We start from the raw sequence: 21,626 nt of genomic DNA, 5'->3' as shown, positions 1-21,626 counted from the left end.
GAGATAATTGTGAGTGATACATTTTTATAGGATCAAGTAAAAACACATGGTGTTCCACAGAGAGGGGATACACTGGCCCCTCACCATAGGTGAATCATCCGGTGCAGCATTGTATCACTGCGGATTCCTAATGTCATTCTCCTTCACTTCCCGTCTCCACATCTGTACCTAAGGGAATAAAAACTTACAGGCGCCTGGGGTGCAGAGAGCCGAACCAACCGCCTGCTACAGTGCAGAGACATGGACTAATTACTCTGCTACCGCGATCAGTCATAGTGACGTAATACTTTTATACTGTTATTATTATTGCCAATGGTTATGATAATTTTCACGTAGGTCACAAATAAATGATAAATGGAGGAGGGGTTATGGTCTCTCCAGGGCGGGATCGAAGAGTAGGGGCAAAAAAGAGCTGGAAAAATAAAAAGACCCTAATTCACCAAAGCGATAACGCCAATAATTATGGCGTAAAACACTTTAAAAAGTTGCAAAATTGTTGCGCAGAGTTGCTAAAAGAATGTTGCAACTTTTGCCATTTTCACGCCTGTTTCAGCCAGCTTAAAGTGGGTGGAGCTGTGTCAGAATGGGGGCACAGTGAGGCATGGAGAGCTGCGACGTGGCTTGGGACACAAATCTCACTCTAGTTCTCGACTGGAGTAAGATTTGTGGAGAGGCGCACGTCACTTTTCAGGCACACCTGATTCATGAGCGCCTCTTAAAAAAATCAGGCACCTGCGACTCCAGCACGACCCCTCCCTTCATCAAGACCTTTGTTCCCTTCCCACTTTTTGAAAGTAAGGGAACAGAGAAATTCAAGCTGCAGGTGGGGTCTTTAGTGATCTTGCTGGATCATAAACTTGTCATTAGTGATCAGCGTCAGGCAGCTGCTGCCAAGGGCAAATAAAATCATAGGATGCATTAAATAAGACATAGACTCTCAAGACAAAAACATCGTTTTGCTTCTATACAAGTCATAAGTGGGGCCACACTTAGATAGTATGTCCAATATTAGGCTCCAGTGGTCAAGAAGGACATGGCTGAACTAGAACAGGTGCAGATAAGAGCGACCAAGGTTGTTGTAGCTCTGATAGTTGATTCAATAACCTCTTCCTGATGTGTGATGCACATGTAGGCCACCTGCCCGGTGTAGGTGTATGAAGAGGGTTCAGGCCTGCAACATACCTAACAGATGCTGGCTGTATTATACAGCCAGCACTCACTTCCAGCAGTAGTGACTGAACCCTACAGATACAGCTGTCAATCTCCAACAGTGGCATCTAAGGCAAGGTCGATTCAGGTCAGGTGTTCGTTCGTAAGATCCTTCAGACGATTCAGCTGCGGCAGGTCTCCTGTGCTCTCAGCGCTCACGTTCCTCTCCACCGGTGTAGGACCTGCATGACGTCAAATGACATGTGACACCGCCGGCTTTCATAGCTACAAGTTGCAGCAAAGACCATAAGACCTTCCAACGCATTTCGGAAACTGTCTCCTTCCTCAGGGATGGTTCTGCTCACGATATCGAAGCTATTTATACGGTCTCGCTGCTTGAGTTTAATTGCGTTATTGGATAATCAATTCAAAAACAAATAATTCGATTTCGCTGTTTAATCCTTTCGGAATCAAAGTGTCCAGATCGAATATACAACGACTTTTGGCGCGTGACATTAATTTAATATGATTTCCTTTGCGCATTTGTGGCTGTATGTACTCAACACCAGTGACAGTCATGTTGCATATAGACCTGTTATGAATGAGTCACCGTAGGAGGCAAAAACAGAAATACTAGCTAAGTCCAGAAAACCAGAGAAGTTGGCAGCTATCGGATTGCAGACCCCTGAACCTAACAACAACAACTAGCAGTAGCTGTGGGGGGTTCCTACAGTGCCCTAGACCCTTCGATCACAGCTGGAGAACTACATAGCCTAAAGTCAGAAAGGGAAATCTAAACTGCCCCAGAGCAGACCCCAAAGCAATAGGCAGCCCCCAACATAAAATGACGGTGAAGCAAGATGAAAAAACACTCACACAGATAGAAAGATAGGCTGAGCAAATGATGGGGCCCAAGCTAACTAAATAGGACAGAATAGAAAAGCTGCTGTCTGCCATCCGCCAAAACCCTCTCAAAACAAGAGCCAACAGACTGATAGGGAAAAAAGCCCTGAAGACGCTAGTTTTCAAAAAGACTATATCAGTACTCAGGTATTTTCTGAAGACAGAGCAAAAAGGAATTCAGCTCACCCAGCAGGGAAAGGCAGAAATCCAGAAAAACAAGGCAAAACAAAACCAAAACACAAATGCAAAAAGTAGAGCAGAAAACGTAGCTTTTGAGGAGCAAGAATCAGACTGGTCTCCAAGAATCCCTCAGAGTAATCACCCGCAAGGCAGAAGGGCGTTGGCTGCCTTATATCCAGTCAGCAATTCCAGTCACCCAGTCATCATCATTCTGCTCAGGTGCTTTGTAATCAGCTTCACTACCTTCCTTCACTAGAAGAGGGAGTTCATCAGACCTCAATGGTGATGGGGAAAATGAACTCACAACAGTACCTCCCCCTTGAGGAGGGGTCACCGTACCCTCATCCAAGCCACCAGGGCGATCAGGGTGAGCCCAATGAAAGGCACGCACCAATCTTTTGGCATGAATATCAGAGGCAGAGACCCAGGAATTATCCTCCTGACCATAACCCTTCCACTTAACCAAATACTGGAGTCTTCGTCTAGCCAGACAGGAATCCAGTATCTTCTCTACCTCATATTCCATGTTACCTTCAACTAATACAGGGTCCGGAGGTGCCACCCCAGGAACAACTGGTTCAACAAACCTCTTCAACGAGGACTTATGAAACACATTATGAATTTTAAATGTGACAGGAAGAGCCAAACGAAAAGAGACCGGATTAATAATCTCCAAAATCTTGTAAGGTCCAATAAATCTAGGCTTAAACTTAGGAGAAGCCACCTTCATAGCGATATTTTTTGATGATAACCAAACCATATCACCAACCTTAAACTGGGGACCAATGGTCCTATGTCGGTTGGAAAACCGTTGGGCCTTTTCCTGGGAGAGAGATAACTTATCCACCACTTGGTCCCAGATCTGGTGCATTCTCTCCACCACAGTGTCAACACCTGGGCAGGCAGAGGGCTCCACCTGCCCTGAATAAAATCGAGGATGAAACCCAAAGTTACAAAAAAAAGGTGACATCAAAGTGGCAGAACTAGCTCTATTATTTAAAGCAAATTCAGCCAAGGGCAAAAATGAAACCCAATCATCCTGATCAGCGGAAATAAAACATCTCAAATACGACTCCAAGGTCTGGTTTGTTCTCTCCGTCTGCCCATTGGTCTGAGGGTGAAAAGCAGAGGAGAAGGACAACTGAATTCCCAACTTGGAACAGAATGTCCTCCAAAATCTAGACCCAAACTGAACTCCTCTGTCAGATACAATGTTCTCAGGAATCCCGTGCAAGCGAACCACCTGTTGCAAAAACAGGGGCACCAACTCAGAGGAAGATGGCTACTTAGGGAGTGGTACAAGATGAACCATCTTAGAGAACCTATCACAAATCTCCCAAATAACAGTCATTCTCTGAGAGACAGGCATATCAGAGATGAAATCCATTGAAATATGGGTCCATGGCCTCCTGGGGACCGGCAAAGGCATCAACAACCCACTAGAGCGAGAACAAGGTTTAGACCGGGAGCAAGTCCCACAGGACTGCACAAAATTCCTGACATCACGAGACAAGGCGGGCCACCAAAAAGACCGACTCACCAGATCTCTAGTACCAAAAATACCTGGATGACCAGCCAATGCAGAGCAATGAACTTCAGACATCACTCTCTTCTTCCACTGGTCAGGAACATACAACTTTCCACTGGGACAATGCTCAGGTTTGTCCTCCTGGAACTCTTCCAGAGCACGTCTCAAATCGGGCGAGATGGCAGAAAGAACTACCCCTTCGCCTAAGATGGTAGCAGGCTTGGTCACCACAGGAGAATCAGCGAAGAAGCTCCTAGAGAGGGCGTCTGCCTTGACATTCTTAGTGCCAGGAAGAAAAGAGACCACAAAATCAAAACGTGTAAAAAACAAGGCCCACCTAGCCTGTCTAGGGTTCAAGCGTTTGGCCGACTCAAGGTAAATCAAATTCTTGTGGTCAGTGAGGACCACGACTTGGTGTTTAGCTCCCTCCAACCAATGTCTCCACTCCTCAAATGCCCATTTCATGGCTAACAGTTCCCGATTCCCCACATCATAGTTACGTTCAGATGGAGAGAACTTTCGGGAAAAGAAAGCACAGGGATTCATTTTAGATGTTACAGGATCCTTTTGGGACAAAACAGCTCCTGCACCAATCTCAGAAGCGTCCACCTCTACCTGGAACGGGAGTGAGACATCAGGTTGCCACAAAACCGGGGCCGAAGTGAATTTTCGCTTCAGCTCCTGAAAGGAAGAAACAGCCTTCGGAGACCAATTCAACACATCAGCACTCTTCATAGTCAGGTCAGTCAATGGCTTGGCAATACTAGAAAATTTTGCTATAAATTTCCAATAAAAATTAGCAAAACCCAAAAACATCTGGAGGGCCTTCAAAGAAGTGGGCTGAACCCAATCATAAATGGCCTGTACCTTGGCCGGGTCCATTTCAATAGTTGACGGAGACAAAATAAATCCCAAAAATGAAATCCTCTGTACCCCAAAAAGGCATTTCGATCCTTTGACATACAGGGAATTCTCCCTCAAGATCCGGAACACAGTCCGAACATGTTCCACATGAGAATCCCAATCCTTGGAGAAGATCAAAATATCATCTAGATAGATAATCAAAAATTTATCCACAAAGTCTCGGAAAATGTCGTTCAAGAAGCACTGGAAGACAGAAGGGGCATTAGTGAGCCCAAAAGGCATCACCAGGTACTCAAAATGTCCCTCCGGAGTATTAAACGCCGTCTTCCATTCATCCCCATGCTTAATGCGGATAAGATTATACGCCCCCCTGAGGTCAAGCTTGGTAAACCAGCAAGCACCTTTAACTCTGGAGAATAGATCCGAAATCAGGGGTAACGGATACTGATATTTGATAGTAATTTTGTTGAGGGCACGATAATCAATACAAGGCCTTAATGAACCATCCTTTTTGGCCACGAAAAAAAACCCGGTACCTAAGGGTGAAGAGGATGGTCTAATATGACCCTTCTCCAACGCCTCCTTAATATAGGATCGCATAGCCTCGTGCTCGGGTACAGATAAATTGAAGAGCCGACCCTTAGGAAATTTACACCCCGGGCTCAGTTCAATTGCACAGTCATAACTCCTATGAGGAGGCAAAGACGCAGACTCATTCTCACTAAATACATCATAAAAGTCTGCCAAATAGTCAAGAACATCATGCGACTGAGGAGAGGTGGAAAAAAACGGAGCCTCACTAAGGGCACACCGACAACCCCAACTCACCACAGACACAGATTTCCAATCCAAAACTGGATTATGAATTTGCAACCAGGGAAACCCCAGAACAATGGTATCATGCAAATTATGCAACACCAAAAATCTGCAATTTTCTTGATGGTCTGAGGCGACGCGCATTACCACCTGGGTCCAAAACTGAGGTTTATTTTTCGCCAAAGGAGTAGCATCAATCCCCCTCAAAGGGATAGGCGTCCGCAGAGGTGTCATCGGAAATCCACAACGTTTAGCAAAATCCAAGTCCATTAGGTTCAGGGTTGCTCCCGAATCCACAAAAGCCTTGGCGGAAAATGTGGACAGGGAGCAGATCAGAGTAATTGCCAGAAGAAACTTAGGTTGAACACCACCCACAGAAAACGTGTGTGCAAAACGTTTCTCTCGTTTAGGACAGACAGAAATAATATGCGAGGCATCTCAACAAAAAAAACACAGCTTATTACGCCTTCTGAACTCCTGATGCTGCTCCCTGGACAAAACTCTATCACATTGCATAGGTTCAGACACTTGTTCAACAGGTGGCAACACCTCTCGTGCAGTCCTGCGTTCACATAAACGCCGATCAACCTGAATGGCTAATGACATAGAATTGTCAAGACCAGAGGGAACAGGAAATCCCACCATAGTATCTTTTACGGCTTCTGACAAACCCTTCCGAAAGAGAGCTGCCAAGGCATTATCATTCCAGGTAGTAACGACCGCCCACTTTCGGAATTTTTGACAGTACAATTCTGCAGAATCTCGACCCTGGCTCAATGCCAACAGGGTCTTTTCAGCCTGATCAATAGCATTAGGTTCGTCATACAACAACCCCAAGGCTTGAAAAAATGCATTCACATTAGTCAGAATAGGATCATCTGGTTTCAAAGAAAACGCCCAATCCTGGGGATCACCACGCAGCAAAGAGATGACAATTTGAACCTGCTGCGTGGAGCTCCCTGATGAGTTAGGCTTCAAGGCAAAAAATAATTTACAATTATTTTTGAAATTCAAAAATTTAGACCGATCCCCAAAAAACACATCAGGAGTAGGGATCTTTGGTTCAGCAGCATGTGAATGAGCAAGGTAGGCAGAAATTCCCCACACTTCCGCAGCGAGCTGCTCCACACGATCAGACAATTGCTTTATCTCCATTGAGAGAAAAAAAATTCCCCCTACGGCCTCAGAGATAAAGAGGAAAAAATATACACACTTTTTTTTTTTTTTTTTACAATTCTTTCCTGCTATTGAGTACCCTAGGATCTGCGGTATGGTGGGTGATTCTGTTATGAATGAGTCACCGTAGGAGGCAAAAACAGAAATACTAGCTAAGTCCAGAAAACCAGAGAAGTTGGCAGCTATCGGATTGCAGACCCCTGAACCTAACAACAACAACTAGCAGTAGCCGTGGGGGGTTCCTACGTTACCCTAGACCCCTCGATCACAGCCGGAGAACTACATAGCCTAAAGTCAGAAAGGGAAATCTAAACTGCCCCAGAGAGACCCCAAAGCAATAGGCAGCCCCCAACATATAATGACGGTGAAGCAAGATGAAAAAACACACAGATAGAAAGATATCTTGGGCCCCATCATTTGCTCAGCCTAACTAAATAGGACAGAATAGAAAAGCTGCTATCTGCAATCCACCAAAACCCTCTCAAAACAAGAGCCAACAGACTGATAGGGAAAAAAGCCCTGAAGACGCTAAGCTTCAAAAAGACTATATCAGTACTCAGGTATTTTCTGAAGACAGAGCAAAAAGGAATTCAGCTCACCCAGCAGGGAAAGGCAGAAATCCAGAAAAACAAGGCAAAACAAAACCAAAACACAAATGCAAAAAGTAGAGCAGAAAACTTAGCTTTTGAGGAGCAGGAATCAGACTGGTCTCCAAGAATCCCTCAGAGTAATCACCCGCAAGGCAGAAGGGCGTTGGCTGCCTTATATCCAGTCAGCAATTCCAGTCACCCAGTCATCATCATTCTGCTCAGGTGCTTTGTAATCAGCCTCACTACCTTCCTTCACCAGAAGAGGGAGTTCATCAGACCTCAATGGTGAAGGGGAAAATGAACTCACAACATAGACCCCTCATGATTACAAAATGCTTAGATAAGGGATGACCACAAAAAATTATTTATTACTAATATGCTCAGCAATCCTGACCTTCAGTGGTCGTTCAGTGCGGACTACATACAACTTGTTACACGGGCATTTAATAGTGGAAATAACACTTTCAGTTGTACAAGTGATATAATTTTGTATTTTGAATTCTTTATTACCCCGTGTAACACTTAGTTGTTTGGGACTTTTCATTTGCTGGCATATTCTGCATTTCCTTTTAGGTTATTTACAAAGGATATTGTTGTTTTTTTTAAAAAAGTTAGTATGTACCATAGGGGCAATGATCTTGCCAATATTACAAGCCTTTCTATAGATGAATTTTGGGCCTTGCGGGATAAGTGGTCCTATAGTTTTGTCATCCCATAGTATATCCCAGTGTTTTTTGACTATCCTGGTCAAAATATGGCAGTTAGTTATACTCAGTGATAATAGGAATAAAATAATCAAAAATAGCATTAGTGTTTTTATCTTTATCTCTCGTATTCCCCTCCCTTAATAGATCAATTGTGGATTTATTCCTTACCATAGTCTTTACTTCCTCCAGGAGGGAACTGTTGTAGCCCTTCTCTAGGAATTGATTGGTGAGGGAAATAGCCTCAGAGTCATAATCCTGTATGTTAGAACAATTCCTCTGGATCCGTGTGAATTGGCTCTTAGGCACGTTTAGTAACCAATTTGGCAGATGGCAACTGTCACTTGGAATGAAACTATTTGAATCCGTGGGTTTGTGGAAAGTATGAGTCTGAATACGGTTATCTTCAATAAAAATATTAAGATGTTGCTCACGCTGGTGATGCATGTAAAATTTAAAAAATACTCATTTTTCTTAATTTCTGCTAAAAATAGGTTTAATGTTTTGTGACCACCAGACCAAATAAAAATAACATCATTAATGAAGCGTTGCCATAGTACCAGGCACGCGTGTAGCATGCCAGATGGGTGAATGGTATACTCTTCCCATCTTCCAACATAGAGATTGGTGTAACTAGGTGCGAACCTGGTACCCATCGTGGTACCCCATTGCTGGGAATAGTAGTCTGCCTGATACTTAAGATAATTGTGGGTCAATGTAATAAATATACACTCCTCTAGAAATTCAATTTGTATTTTGTGTCTGTTTAAAAAATGTAAATATTAGACCAGTGGTGAAGCTTCCCAGGAGTGGTTGTCCATCAAAAATTCTCCCAAGAACACAGCAATGACTCATCCAAGAGGTCACAAAAAAAACCACAAAAACATCCAAACAACTGTAAGCCTCACTTGTCTCAGTTAAGGTCAGTGTTCATGAATCCATCATAAAAAAAACTGGGCAAAAATTGCCTGCATGGCAGAGTTCCAAGAGAAAAACCACTGCTGAGCAATAAGAAAATAAAGGCTCATCTCAGTTTTGCCAGAAAAAATCTTGATGATCCCCAAGACTTTTGTGAGAATACTCTGTGAACAGACAAGACAAAAGTTGACCTTTTTGGAAAGTGCATGTTCTATTACATCTGCCGTAGAAGTAACACACCATTTCAGAAAAGGAACATCATACCAACAGAAAAATATGGTGGCAGTATTGAGATTGTCTGGGTCTGTTTTACTGCTTCAGGACCTGGAGGACTTGCTGTGGTAAATGGAACCATGAATTTTGCTGTCTACCAAAATATCCTGAAGGAGAATGTTCGGCCATCTCTTCATGACCGCAAGCTGAAGCACACTTTTGTTAATTCTGTTAATTCCACAGGGCAATGATCCAAAACACCACTCCAAAGTCCTAACCTTAATCTAATTGAGATGCTGTGGCATGACCTTAGTTCATGCTCGGAAATGCTCCAATGTGGCTGAATTGCAACAATTCTGCATAAATGAGTGGCCAAAATTCCTCCAGAGTGTTGTAAAAGACTCATTGCCAGTTATCGCAAATGCTTGATTGCAGTTGTTGCTGCTAAGGGTGGCCCAACCAGGTATTAGGTTTAGAGGGAATCACTTTTTCACACTGGTCCCTCTAGGTTTGGATTTCAATAGCTGTGCACATACACCAGTGACATAAAGAAGAGAAAAAAAAGGAGGGGGTAAAGAAACAGATGTATAGTAAATACTTAGCAAAAATCGGGCAATGAAGTCGCCCCCACATGCAAGCAGATCAGCTATATAAGGTACATGGACCCACGTGTATCGACACCTAATGTGTCTTCCTCAAGGTAAGTCTTGGAGCTATTGCAGTCAGCTATCTTCTTCCTTGGTGTTGCTGGAGGACGTCTGTGCTTCTCTCTTGTAAGGAGTAGCAAGAATGGACCCTCTGGGTCGCAGTACAGGGATCCCTGGGGCGAGCTGGCCAGGTGGTGCCTACCCCTATACAGGGACCGTTAGGAGCAGGCCCGAAGGAGTCAAATGCCGCGACAGCTGATACCAAAAGGGGCGGCTCAGGCGAGGAAGAGACAACAAGGCAGAGAGTCAGGAGCGACCGGAGTCAGGAGCGACCAGAGTCAGGAGCGACCAGAGTCAGGAGCGACCAGACGGGGCCAGAGTACCGTACAGGAAGGCACATGATAATCAGGTGCCTCCAGGAAGGGGGAGCCACCTGATATACCCCACGCCGGCTCCTGATTGGAGATCACTCCTCAGGGAAGGTGCTGAAGGGGTTAAGAGGGAGTTAGAGCGCGCGCCCGCGGCCTAAGGTGCATGCCTGGAGATAGAGCTGGGCTGAAGCATCTCGAAGGAGAGAGGCCAAGCTGGATCAACCGGGCGGCAGGACGGGAGGCAGGAGTTGCAGCGCAATGCCAGGAGAGGTAAGCGGAGGACACCAGTGACAGAGGCAGCAGGAGCGGGCACAAGCTTGGCAGCCGACGCTGGCGAGATAGCTGGCGCCGGCATGACATCTCTGAGTCTTTTCAAGCTAAGTGTTCCCTTGTTTTGTGTAACCTAGCTGTCTTTAGCAGTAGTGAAGATTGACTAGCGCTCATCCTGTCTTTCCTGGTGCATTGCTTTTTTGTCAGGGTCAGGCAGGGATTAGGCATCCTGATCGGCGATAGGTGCGGAACCTATATAGGGATAATAGGACAGACAGGGTGACATTAGATCCGTCTAGAGTTCTCCACTCCTCCTTCCCAAGTATTTGATTCCCCTTCCCTCATCCCTTTGTGTTGCACTTAGTCTGTCCTACACTGTGCGTGACAGCACTGGAGCTAATTTCCTAATTTTTCAAGTTTAATCTTACGTGCGCCTCTGCTCATCCATAATACGGTGACCTGTGAGGCCTATATTTTATTAAAGGAGAAAAAAAATTGGGAGCTTGGCAGAAACCTTGATTGTTTTGAAACTTTTCCCCCATGGAGAAGTATTGAAGTTTTGAGGTTCTGCAAAGATCACATTACTGCCATGATGACCACATTACTAATCAATGTATAAGTTGTAAAAAATATTACATTTTGGGATATACCTGCCCAAGCGTAGCTTCTTTTTCTCTTTATTATCAGCATGTCGGCCTTCCCATCTGCCTCCATGCGTATAAAATCTGTATTTTAATATTTAATTGCGTCGTCCCAACAAGCGCAAGTTATCACCTATCTGTAGGCGATTGTGGGGGTTTGACTGTGGGACTCACACCGAATAATATGTTGTCCATGGGACTCCAAGAGATAGTCCTGTGGATAGATGATAACTTTAACAGATAGGACAGTCAGTATCTTTCTTGTAGTCTGGGCCAGTGAAGGGTTAGGATTGTTAAAGCGACTGGAATGGTGCAATGTCTGTGTAATGCGGGAGACTCCCGTCACCTGTCACAAGGAGGAGGTTGGAAGAGGAGCAGCATACTAGTGTTAAAACCTTCCGTTACCAGTGTGCACCCGACTCTCACCTCGGGGCCCCTGTGCGGCACAGGCTATGTGTGTAAACCGGCTCCGATTTCCTCTATTCTATCAATTATTGACATCATAATAGAGCAGTCTTAGTGTTGGGAATTGGAGGCGTCTTAAAAAAATAATGATGCCTCAGAGGAAAGAAGCCTTGTAGTATTGTTGATTCTACTTCTAAACTTTGACCTTCTGTATTGCTTCTGACAAGGCGTCTCTAGTTTTCCTATAATAGGAGTCATGATGCAGGCGGCACGGATTAATCGTGGATGCCCTTGCAGTTGCTGTACTTTTCTCTACCAATTTTATTAGGAGCTCGGTATCTTACATCTGCTGCTGAAGTTAAAAAAAAACCTGAAAAACATAAAACCCCTTGGTGCGTCTTCTTGAGTAACTTGTCACGCCGGCTAATCTGTTTAAATCCTTTATTGGTGTAACAGGCGGCATGACAATTGGTCTATTCGTGTTGTAACTAGATTTTCTATCAGTCACAAGAAAAGAACAAGTTTGTTTTACTTGGATCCGTGCGCTAAACTTACCCGGAAAAGGCAGCTACAAAAAGTCGGTTCCTTTACTTTCACTGATCTCTTAGCACGAATAGTCACACGCCGATACCTCCGGGATACATGTAAACAATAGGACAAGTCATAGAAAAGAACCGGCAATCTGCTGTACATTCAATCATTTCATATCCATCTGTTCATAGATACATTACATTCTGAGATGTAAATTTTAGTATCTGGAGTTTCACAATTTAAGGGAGGTGTAAAAAAAAAATTGGTCAGCGTTTCACTCAGAAAAGTGGGACAATTTTTTTCTCACTTGTCATCCGTATACAATCCGTTTTTTACTCAGTAGTTATTAATTATTTACAAGACAAATTACAGTTTCCTATATTACAGAATAGTAATTTATCAGTAAAAATCGGAAGCTGGACTGTGGACCTACTTTTTAAGATTATTTAAAAAAACGGTGGGATTGCTGTTATGGCTTTGGTGAAGAGGACTAAAAAAAAAAGAAAAAAAAATAGGAATTTTTTTTTTTTTTTTTAGACTTTATGGTTGTTATTAAAGAGATAAAAAAGAAAAAAAACAAAACGCTATAAATGGATCTTTCTGGTGTCCTTCAGGACAATTAGCCTATCTGTAGTAGACATAGAAGGTTAGATAAGGAGGACTTGTGCTTTTAATCATAATGATAGAAGGTGATTATCTGAAGCTGTCCATAGCCATTAGTTTTTGTTGGCATATCCTGCTTTTGTCTGGAATTACCAACAATCTAGATCCATGTCTGACAGTTCATTTTGTAAAAAAAAAAAAATAATAATGTTGGATTTTTCCTGATTTTACCTTTCCTCTGAGATTAGCGGCACCAGAGAGATAGAGGGACTACTCCTCTTCTCCCCCCAAAAAAGCAACATCAGCAGTTAACTGAGAAATAAGACACATAGGGCTCAGTTCACATGTACAGTAATTATCTGTTTGAAACAGATCCAGTATATAAAAATAAAAAAAAACTGGATTCATTTCAAGCGGAAGAAAAACTGATCCACTTTAAATGTGTTCACATTGACTTTAATGATTTATCCAATTGTCATCTGTTGTTTTTTTTAGAAGGACACTAAAGTTGTGCAAACAATTGACTAAAAAACGTATTGCATCTGGTTTTTAGTCAGATAGAATTTCTGTCCCCATTTAAATGAATTGATCCAGTCCTGGATCATTTTTTTTTCCCCCAAAACAGATACAAACATGGAAATAACTACTGGGGACATGTGATGTCAGCCTAAAAGGGAATCTGACAGTAGGATAAACCCTCCTAAGCCACCTATATGGACATGCAGGTCATAGAACATTCAATATAATACCTTAACATCTGCAATCTGATGTCTTATCGCCAAGAAATCTACATTTTTTTCTTAATATGTAAATTAGCTGTTAAGATCTATGGGCGAGACATAGATCTACCTAAGAATTTGCCTCCAGATCCTTATTTTAAATATAAGGAGGCATTACCAGAGTGAGACTTGTAGATCAGGAGAGCAGACTGTCAGCCATTACATGTCTCACACTGGTAATGCTCCCTTTCATTTACAATAAGCTCAGGGAGATCTATGTCCGGCCCATAGATCTTAAAGTCTAATTTACATATTTAGAAAAATGTGGATTAATCTAGAATAAAACATCAGATCGCATCGCAGATATCAAGGTATCATTTCAGTCAACTTTCTATAACCTACATGCCCATAGAGGTGACTTCGGAGGGTTGCTCCTACTGACAGATGCTCTTTAGACAATCAGACTACGTCAGGATAATGGACTCTTTCCTGCCCTCCCAAAGAAGGGTGATGTTTCATTGGTTCTGTTTCTTCCGCTCTTTCCGGGAAATCTTGTGTTGCCTTACTATATTTGGAGATAATTCACAGCTGGACCACCAAGCAAGTTTATACAGTAGCATGCTTTATTGCACCAACACTAAATATGCAAAACATTTTAGACACTCAGTTTGGTGTTCAGTAGAGAAGGTTATAAAACTCCAATGTTGTCTTCTGTATTGAGGAATCTGCATCCATAAATATAGCCCCAATACAAAATACATTGATTTCAGGAAAAATATTATTACCCTTTAATGATCAGTTAATACCGCCATACACTGGCTATTAAATAATACGATCATACAGCAACTGCTAAGAACAATCACAATATAGTGATAGCAGAATTATACCACCATACAGTGATTGTTAATTAGTAACACCATACAATACCATACCATAACTGCTAAATAATACCAATGTACAGTGGCTGCTAAATACCACCATACAGCAACTGATAAATAATACCAAAATACACCAACTACAGAATAATGTCACCATTTCATTACCATACCACAATACAGTGGTTACAGAATGCCACCATACAGTAACAACGAAATAATACTACAATACAGTACAGAATGCCTCCATGCAGTAAAAGCTAAATAATACCACTATACGGTGTGTACAGAATTCCATCATACAGTCACAGCTGAATAAAACCACTATACAGTGGTGACAGAATTCCACCATACAGTAACAGCTAAATTATACCAATATACAATGGCTGCTAAATAATACCAAAATACAGCAACTACAGAATAATGTCACCATTTCATAACAAATAAAATCACCATACTGTGACTAACAGCAACAAATTCTGATGAAATATTATCACATGATATAAAATATAATCACCATACAATTACTACTGCATAATACCAACATACAATAATTGCCAACTTATCCCACACCATCCAGTGGTTACAGAATACCACCATCCAGTGAATGCTAAATGCTACCCAAACACAGTGACAAAAGAATAACAGCACAGTGATTGCTAAATCATACTACAATACAGCGGTTATAGAATGCCACCATACAGTAACATCTAAATAATACCACAATATAGTGTGTACAGAATGCCACCATACAGTCATCACCGCCGGCCAGAGAGTTGCGGTTCCTACGCTGTCAAAAGACAGCATGAGCAAGCAGCTGTGATCGGAGGTATAAAGTTTACCTCCGGTCACTGGTGTCAGCTGATGGGACTACCCATAAGCCGACGCCTCCTGTCGCTAATAAGAGCAGTTTCACATGTCCAGATAATTCCGGTACCGGAAAAACCGGTACCGGAGCTATCCGTGTCCGTGTGTCCATGTGAATACGCATGCCATCCGTGTGACATCCGTGTGCTATCCATATGTCCGTGTGTACCATCCATGTGCTGTCCGTATGCTGTCCGTGTTTTTGAAAAATCATTTTCAATGTTAACCCTTTGACTTTTAAAAACGCACACGGATCGCACACGGACAGCACATGGACAGCATCCGTGTGCGGTACATGTTTACACGGACCCATTGACTTGTATGGGTCCGTGTGATCCGTGCTGTTGCACAAAAACGGACATGTCAGCGTGTTTTGCACACGGACACACGGTCCGTGAAAACACACTGACATCTGCATAGACACACTCATTCGAATGTGTCTACGTGTGTCAGTGTCTCCGGTACGTGAGAAAACTGTCACTACACGTACCGGAGACACTGACGTGTGAAACTGCCCTAACAGTGGGAGTAGGAGCGGCTGATGGGAGTATTCATCTGCCAGCTCCTGCGCTGTAAATAAATAATTTGACAAAAAAACTGGCGTGGGTTCGGCCTGTTTCACACTTCCGTTTGTTTCCATCAGTCAAAATCCGCCGTTTTGCAAAAAAAAATGGATCTGCCATTTTTTTGGCGGATCCGTTTTTTTTCCCATTGACTTGCATTAGCGGCGGATTTTGACGGATGGTCATCCGTTGGATCCGTTTTTTGACGGATTCGCCAAAATTTTGGCGTCCGCTTACTTGAGTGGACGGACAATGAAACGTTTTTTGTGTGCACGGATCCGCTTTTTTACACTGAGCATGCCCGGATGAATTTCCTTTCCAGAAACTTAACCCCAAATCCCCTTCTGGCAGCAGGAAAAAATTCTCTCTCTCTCTCTCCTTTAAATTTCCGACTTGAGCGGATCCGTCGAAACAACTGTCCGGTGGCATACGTTGTGTCACAACGGAAACGGATCCGTCTCTTGCATTTTTTCACGGATTGCAACTGACCAATAAAATGGAAGTGTGAAAGAGGCCTTCCCCTGTATTTTTGATAACCAGCCAGGAAAAACTCACAGCTGGGGGATGCAACATTCATCTGTTAGCTTCAGCAAGGCTAGTTATCAAGAATAGAGGGGTCCCCACGACGTATTTTTTAAAATGATTTAAATAATTTTAAAAAATGGCATGGTGTCCCCCGCATTTATGACAACCAGCCTTGCTAAAGGAGACAGCTGGGGGCTGGTATTCTCAGGCTGGAAAGGGGCCATGGATATTGCCTTCCACCCCAGCCTAAGAATAGCAGACACCTATCCATTACCATTCCTATAGTTATAGGGTAAATAAAGACACAGCCAGAATAAAGTCCTTTATTAGAAATAAAACAAAACACACTTTTCCTTTTATATTTAAAAATAACAAACATAGTTATGCTCACCTAACACCTAATTCCGCTGAATCCCTCGTCTCCTGTAAGAGAGGAAAAATAAAAAACAACAATATCCCTCACCTCTCCGTCGTTATATCCCACACCATAATCCATGACTAGGGCTGGGGGATAAACAGTTTTCAACCTGGACGGTGCCAAGATGTGATTGTCCAGGCTGAGAACCACTGGTGAGTGAGCTGCTGCAAGCGCAGCATCAGTGACCGGGGGTGACGTCATCAAGGTTACCGCCAGTCACTAAGGCTGCATTCCCAGATGGACTGAACTGCCGAGACCTTGGTGAGTTCCCCGCTTGCAGCTTGAGAAAGTCTGGCCCCTTACCAGAGATGAAAAACAAGTACATTTGGATGCTGCACTCCACTACGTCAGAAGTGCACCAGGCGCCTGTGCTTGGTTTCAACAGTTAAAGCACCACTCTAGCATTTTTATTTTTTGTTCAGCGCTGGAGTGGCATTGAAAATGTAAGTCCCCTGCCCCCGGTCATATACTCGCCCTCCAGTGTCTTCACCTTTTTTTGGCACCGCTCCGGTCCCATGGCGCCATCTTGAGCTTAAAGCTTCTGACTGGTCGTAAGTCAGAAGTTTCTTCACAAGATCTCACTGCAAGTCTATGAGAGCCAGAACAAGGCCAGAATGAGGCTGCCATAGACTTGTATTTAAAAGTGACTTCTGCGCCATTCCATGAAATACTGGAGTTGCCGGTAGGTCACTTTTTACCAGAGATTGACGAAAGCGACCCTGGAAAAAGATGAAGGTGGTGGCATGTGAGTATGAGACAGGGAGCAGGGGACATACATTTAAAGCACCACTCCAACAATGCAATCAAGAAAGAGCTAGAGTGGTGCTTTAAAGCTATTCTGGTACTTTCTGATATAACTACATCCTCCAGCACTATATTTCCTGAACTATCATTTGAAGCATATTCAGTGTTAACTAAAGAATGTATATTTTTCTCTTTCTGGATAAGGGTAGTAATCACTAACCGAAGAAAAAGTCTAGTCTCCCCTGACTTGCTTGGACCACATGCTGCTTTTCTGTGATATTTTCTTTACAGCCAATTGCACCATTGAGGGATTTTCAAAATAATGAAATCACTGAGGACAGACACCGCAGGAAACGTCAGCTAGCATCCACAGCGCAGTCAGGGGATTTCTCTTTGGGTAGTCGACCGGCAGAAAAGAACATAAACAATATCTAATATTTACCAATAGGAAATGAAGAGTTAAAATTTTCGGTTTATAGATTTAACTTGCCAAAATGCATGGAGAATAATGGTCCATACCATTCCGTTCCTGGAATTAGAGAGGAGGTCAAGGCCATTGAGGCACGTTTAACGTACATGCAGCTATAAGCTCCAAGCAAAAGCCTTAATTTCATCCACAGGGCTCCAGAAATCCGACGATGGCCAAAAGATTGTCTTTGCATCGGCGTACTATTTTTTTTTTTTTAAACTGTAATGGAAAGCTATTACAGAAGGGTGTTAGCTGTACAATTCAGATGGCACCTTCGAGTGATGATGCGTGCCAGGACTGACTTAAGGTTTATGGGGTCACTTGGGTGACAGATTCCCCTCTTTCATATAGATAATTCCTCAACCCCTTTTTACTTTTCAGTTGATAGAGTTATATGTGTTGCACACCTGTCCCGAGTGTTCTGGGCTCCGCCTCCTTCCCCCGGGTCCGATGCCCTCTGCTGTGCTTCGTGTTGTGTTTTTCAGGTTGCCTGGAATGAATCAATGACATCATCTCCTTAGATCTATTGAAGGCCCATTTAGACACATACCAGTGTCTTGGGATTGAGACTAGAGATGAGCGAATTTGTTTGGATTCGGTTCCGAATACCATCGGCATCTAATATTGTTTTTGCAATATTCGTCGAACACAGCCGAACGTCATTAGCGTCAGTGGGAGTAGAAATTACCGAATATGTTCGGAACCGATCATAAGACTTACATTCGGCACGAATAGTGTTCAAATATGGCTCGAATATGTCAAAATCAGATTTGAGGACAAAAACCAAACAAATTCGCTCATCTCTAATTGAGACTCCAGCTTTCCATGTTTGGTTTGCGCTGTTACCTGCGTTTGCTGTGTTTTCAACTTGCATCCTTCCCTGCTAGGTTCCACCTCATCCCCTCCTGCTGCTCCTGAGATTCCTGAATGTGCCAAGTACTTGGAGCCCACATCTTCAAACTTCCTGCGTGGGGTCCTTGTGCCCATCCAGACCTGGGGCTTAGAGGCTCAACCTCACCTGTTCAGCTTGTCTTTTAGTGGTTCAAACTGTTGTGCTTATCATTGCCATTTTAAGGTCCATACGGCTTTTTGATCTTTCTTTAATTCCATTTTTTTGGGAGGCAAAGTGACCAAAAACAGCAATTCTCCCATTTTTCATTTCTTTTTTTCATATTGGTGTTTATCAAATATGTTATTATTTTTTTAGCTTGTACTTATGTTCCAACAAAAGGGGGGTGGTATAATTTTTTTTTTTTTTTTAAATATAATTTCTTACTTTTTTTTACATTTTTTATTGATTCTGCTAGAGGACTTGAACTTGCAAACACTTGATCGCTTGTACAATTCACAGCAATATGGTGGTATTGCAGGGCACCAAAAAATTAGTGATCTCCTATGAAACTCCACCACAGGCACAAATATACAAACATAGCAGACACGGGAGCCTGAAGAAGACCCCCCCACCCGCGTAACATGATAATGCCATCGGCACGCCACAATCATGTTGTGATGGAGAAAGGGTGCGACGGAAGGCTTTCCTTCCTCCATTCCAGACTCTTCTATGCTGCTGTCATGATCGATAGTGGCATCAAAGAGGTTAAATTGCTGCGATCAGAGCTAGTTCCGATCGCAGCAGTTCGGTTCCGTAGCTGGTTGGAGGGAGTTGCGGGAGATTTAAGAAATGTCTAAAAGAAAAACTTTTTGCAACCAATCACAGCGGAGTTTTAATTTCATATTCTGTTTTTAAAAAATGAAAAAGTTGTGACTGGTTGTTGCGAAGGGAAACAAAGATTGTTTTTCATGTAGATAGGGGTTTTTTTTAATAAATTTGCCCAAATACTTCCTTTTCCTCTACATCTTTTCTGGGTGCTAATAAACCAACCTAATGTTGCCCACAGGAGCCACTATAACTCCACAATACAAAGAAGTAGCCATTAGTGATGAGCGACCGTGCTCGGATAAGGTGTTATCTGAGCATGCTCGGGTGCTAACCACGTGACTTTGGCATGCTCGAATATTATGTTTGAGTCCCTGCGGCTGCATATCTCGAGACTGCTTGACAGCCGCAACACATGTAGGGATTGCCTGTTTGTTAGGCAATTACTGCATGTGTTGTGGCTGTGGAACAGCAGTGAGACATGCAGCCGCAGGGACTCGAACATATTATTCGAGTATGCCAAAGTCACGTGGTTAGCACCCGAGCATGCTCAGATAACACCTTGTCCGAGGACGTTCACTCATCACTAGTAGCCACGTGCCAGCCTTCAGGCTCTGTCTATAAAAAGTGGAGCCCTCTTTTAAAGAAGACCTGTCACTTGTCACATACATGTAGCGGTGTAAATGCCGCTGGTCTCCTGAATCCGGCGTTGTTTTTCTTTCGTTCCTGTGCCTCTCCGTTCCTGAGATACGGCCTAATCTTTTCTCAGTCTAGTCTTGTTATCCAAGTGGGGGGCGTGATCATCACCTCATCTCTACTTCAGGGGCACGCCCACTTGGCTAAAAAAAGACTAGATTGACATCCAGGAAAGAGGGGGCCATATCTCAGGAATAGAGAGGCGCAGGAAGAAAAGAAAAACAACGCCGGATTCAGGAAAACAGCGGCATTTACATCAGAGAAAAAAAGAATTGCTTTGTTAAATTAGGTAAATTTTTAAAACGTTAAAATTAATATTTCCCTGGCACATTTTTGAAAATTGATGAAAAGCAAAAGACAAAACATATTTGCGTCACTGGAGTCTACATCGTTTAAGGAATAATACAAGCTTTATTTAAGAAATCTGCATTTTCCAACGGAGGAAATACCCAGTAGAGGCGGCCATCTGCTTTCATCATAAATTGTGATAAGAATAAACAGTAGCTGTCTCCTTTCCAAACTGAGCCCCTGAGAATCCTATAGATATCCACAAGCCCCGTAGGTTTTAATAGGGGCTGAGCGGCAGGAAATCCTGCATATGTTTTCCTTTAAGTTGCGGAACTTCTAAGGCCTGTTCCATTTCTCCGCAGACATCCTCACACTGTTCTATAATAACAGGAGCAGCGGAGGGAGGGGGTGAGGCAGGAAGTGTCACGGTGCAGCCGCGGAGAGGGGCACCGCCATTGGGATGCCAGAACGAAAATATTTTCACTTTTTTTCTATTTTTTTTTCTTCGTTCACAAATTTGTTCTCCAGTAAATGGATAAAGAGATCTGGAAAAATCACTGCGGCGGATCCAGTCTGGGTATCTGTGCCTGACATATGAAACTGATAGGATTCATCAGCCTGGATAACGGTGAGTTCCAGCTCCATGAGATAACGGCATCTGATGGGAGCTGTAGTCGTCATATAGGGTTCCGGCTGATAGATACGATTTTAGGAGTAATGTATAGATGTATCCAGCTTTACAGAAGAAGAGGAAAAAGAACTACGGAAACTTTGGTGGAAGTCCGCCCGATCAGTTTTCCTTGCATGTTGAATTTGCGTTACTAGAAAATAATGATGAGAATAATAATAGATATTTTCCATTCTTGTGTCCAGGCTCGGACTGGCCCTTAGGGTAACAGGGGAATCCCCCGGTGGGCCGCTGTGCAGATCTGGACCCCCAGCCCCACTGTATGAGAAGTACATGGCATAATTCAATTGATTCTGCATAGAAAAAGGCAACATCTATATATTATATAGAGATATAGGTCAATTTATGGACAACGGTAGTGTGATATCTGTATGCAAGTGGGCCCCCAAAGTCAGTGTCACTGGTGGGCCCTTGGCACCCCAGTCAGACACTGCTTGTGTCTGTAATAACCTAGGTATAAGGACCATGTGGCGATGACCCAGAGATGAGTGTCACGGATTATCTCGTCCATCAGAGAAAGTCTTTTTTTTTTTTTCCCCGCTGATTAACATATTGTTCTCCCTTTCTATTTAGCAAAGAGGTTCTGCAGCAGCTGCAGCATGTATTAT

General features: G+C 43.1%; 1 protein-coding gene across 5 annotated transcripts in view; it reads left to right on the top strand.

Annotated features, from left to right (window-relative positions):
* The window catches only part of KIAA1217 (KIAA1217 ortholog), an 804,298-nt gene that overhangs the window by 348,754 nt on the left and 433,918 nt on the right, over window positions 1-21,626 (top strand). The window contains exon 1 of one of the 5 annotated variants that reach the window (XM_073581795.1): window positions 20,940-20,958. The exons of the other annotated variants lie outside the window; for them this stretch is intronic. The gene's annotated coding sequence lies outside the window, so the exon portion shown is untranslated. Of the gene's footprint in view, window positions 1-20,939; window positions 20,959-21,626 lie in introns of those variants that run through there. 5 annotated transcript variants of the gene reach the window in all.

Source organism: Dendrobates tinctorius, unplaced genomic scaffold (assembly GCF_039654945.1).
Source record: "Dendrobates tinctorius isolate UK_male_01 unplaced genomic scaffold, ASM3965494v1 ptg000070l, whole genome shotgun sequence".
Taxonomy (NCBI): domain Eukaryota; kingdom Metazoa; phylum Chordata; class Amphibia; order Anura; family Dendrobatidae; genus Dendrobates; species Dendrobates tinctorius.
Note: the sequence above shows the minus strand (reverse complement) of the source record. Positions and strands in the feature narration are given on the sequence as shown.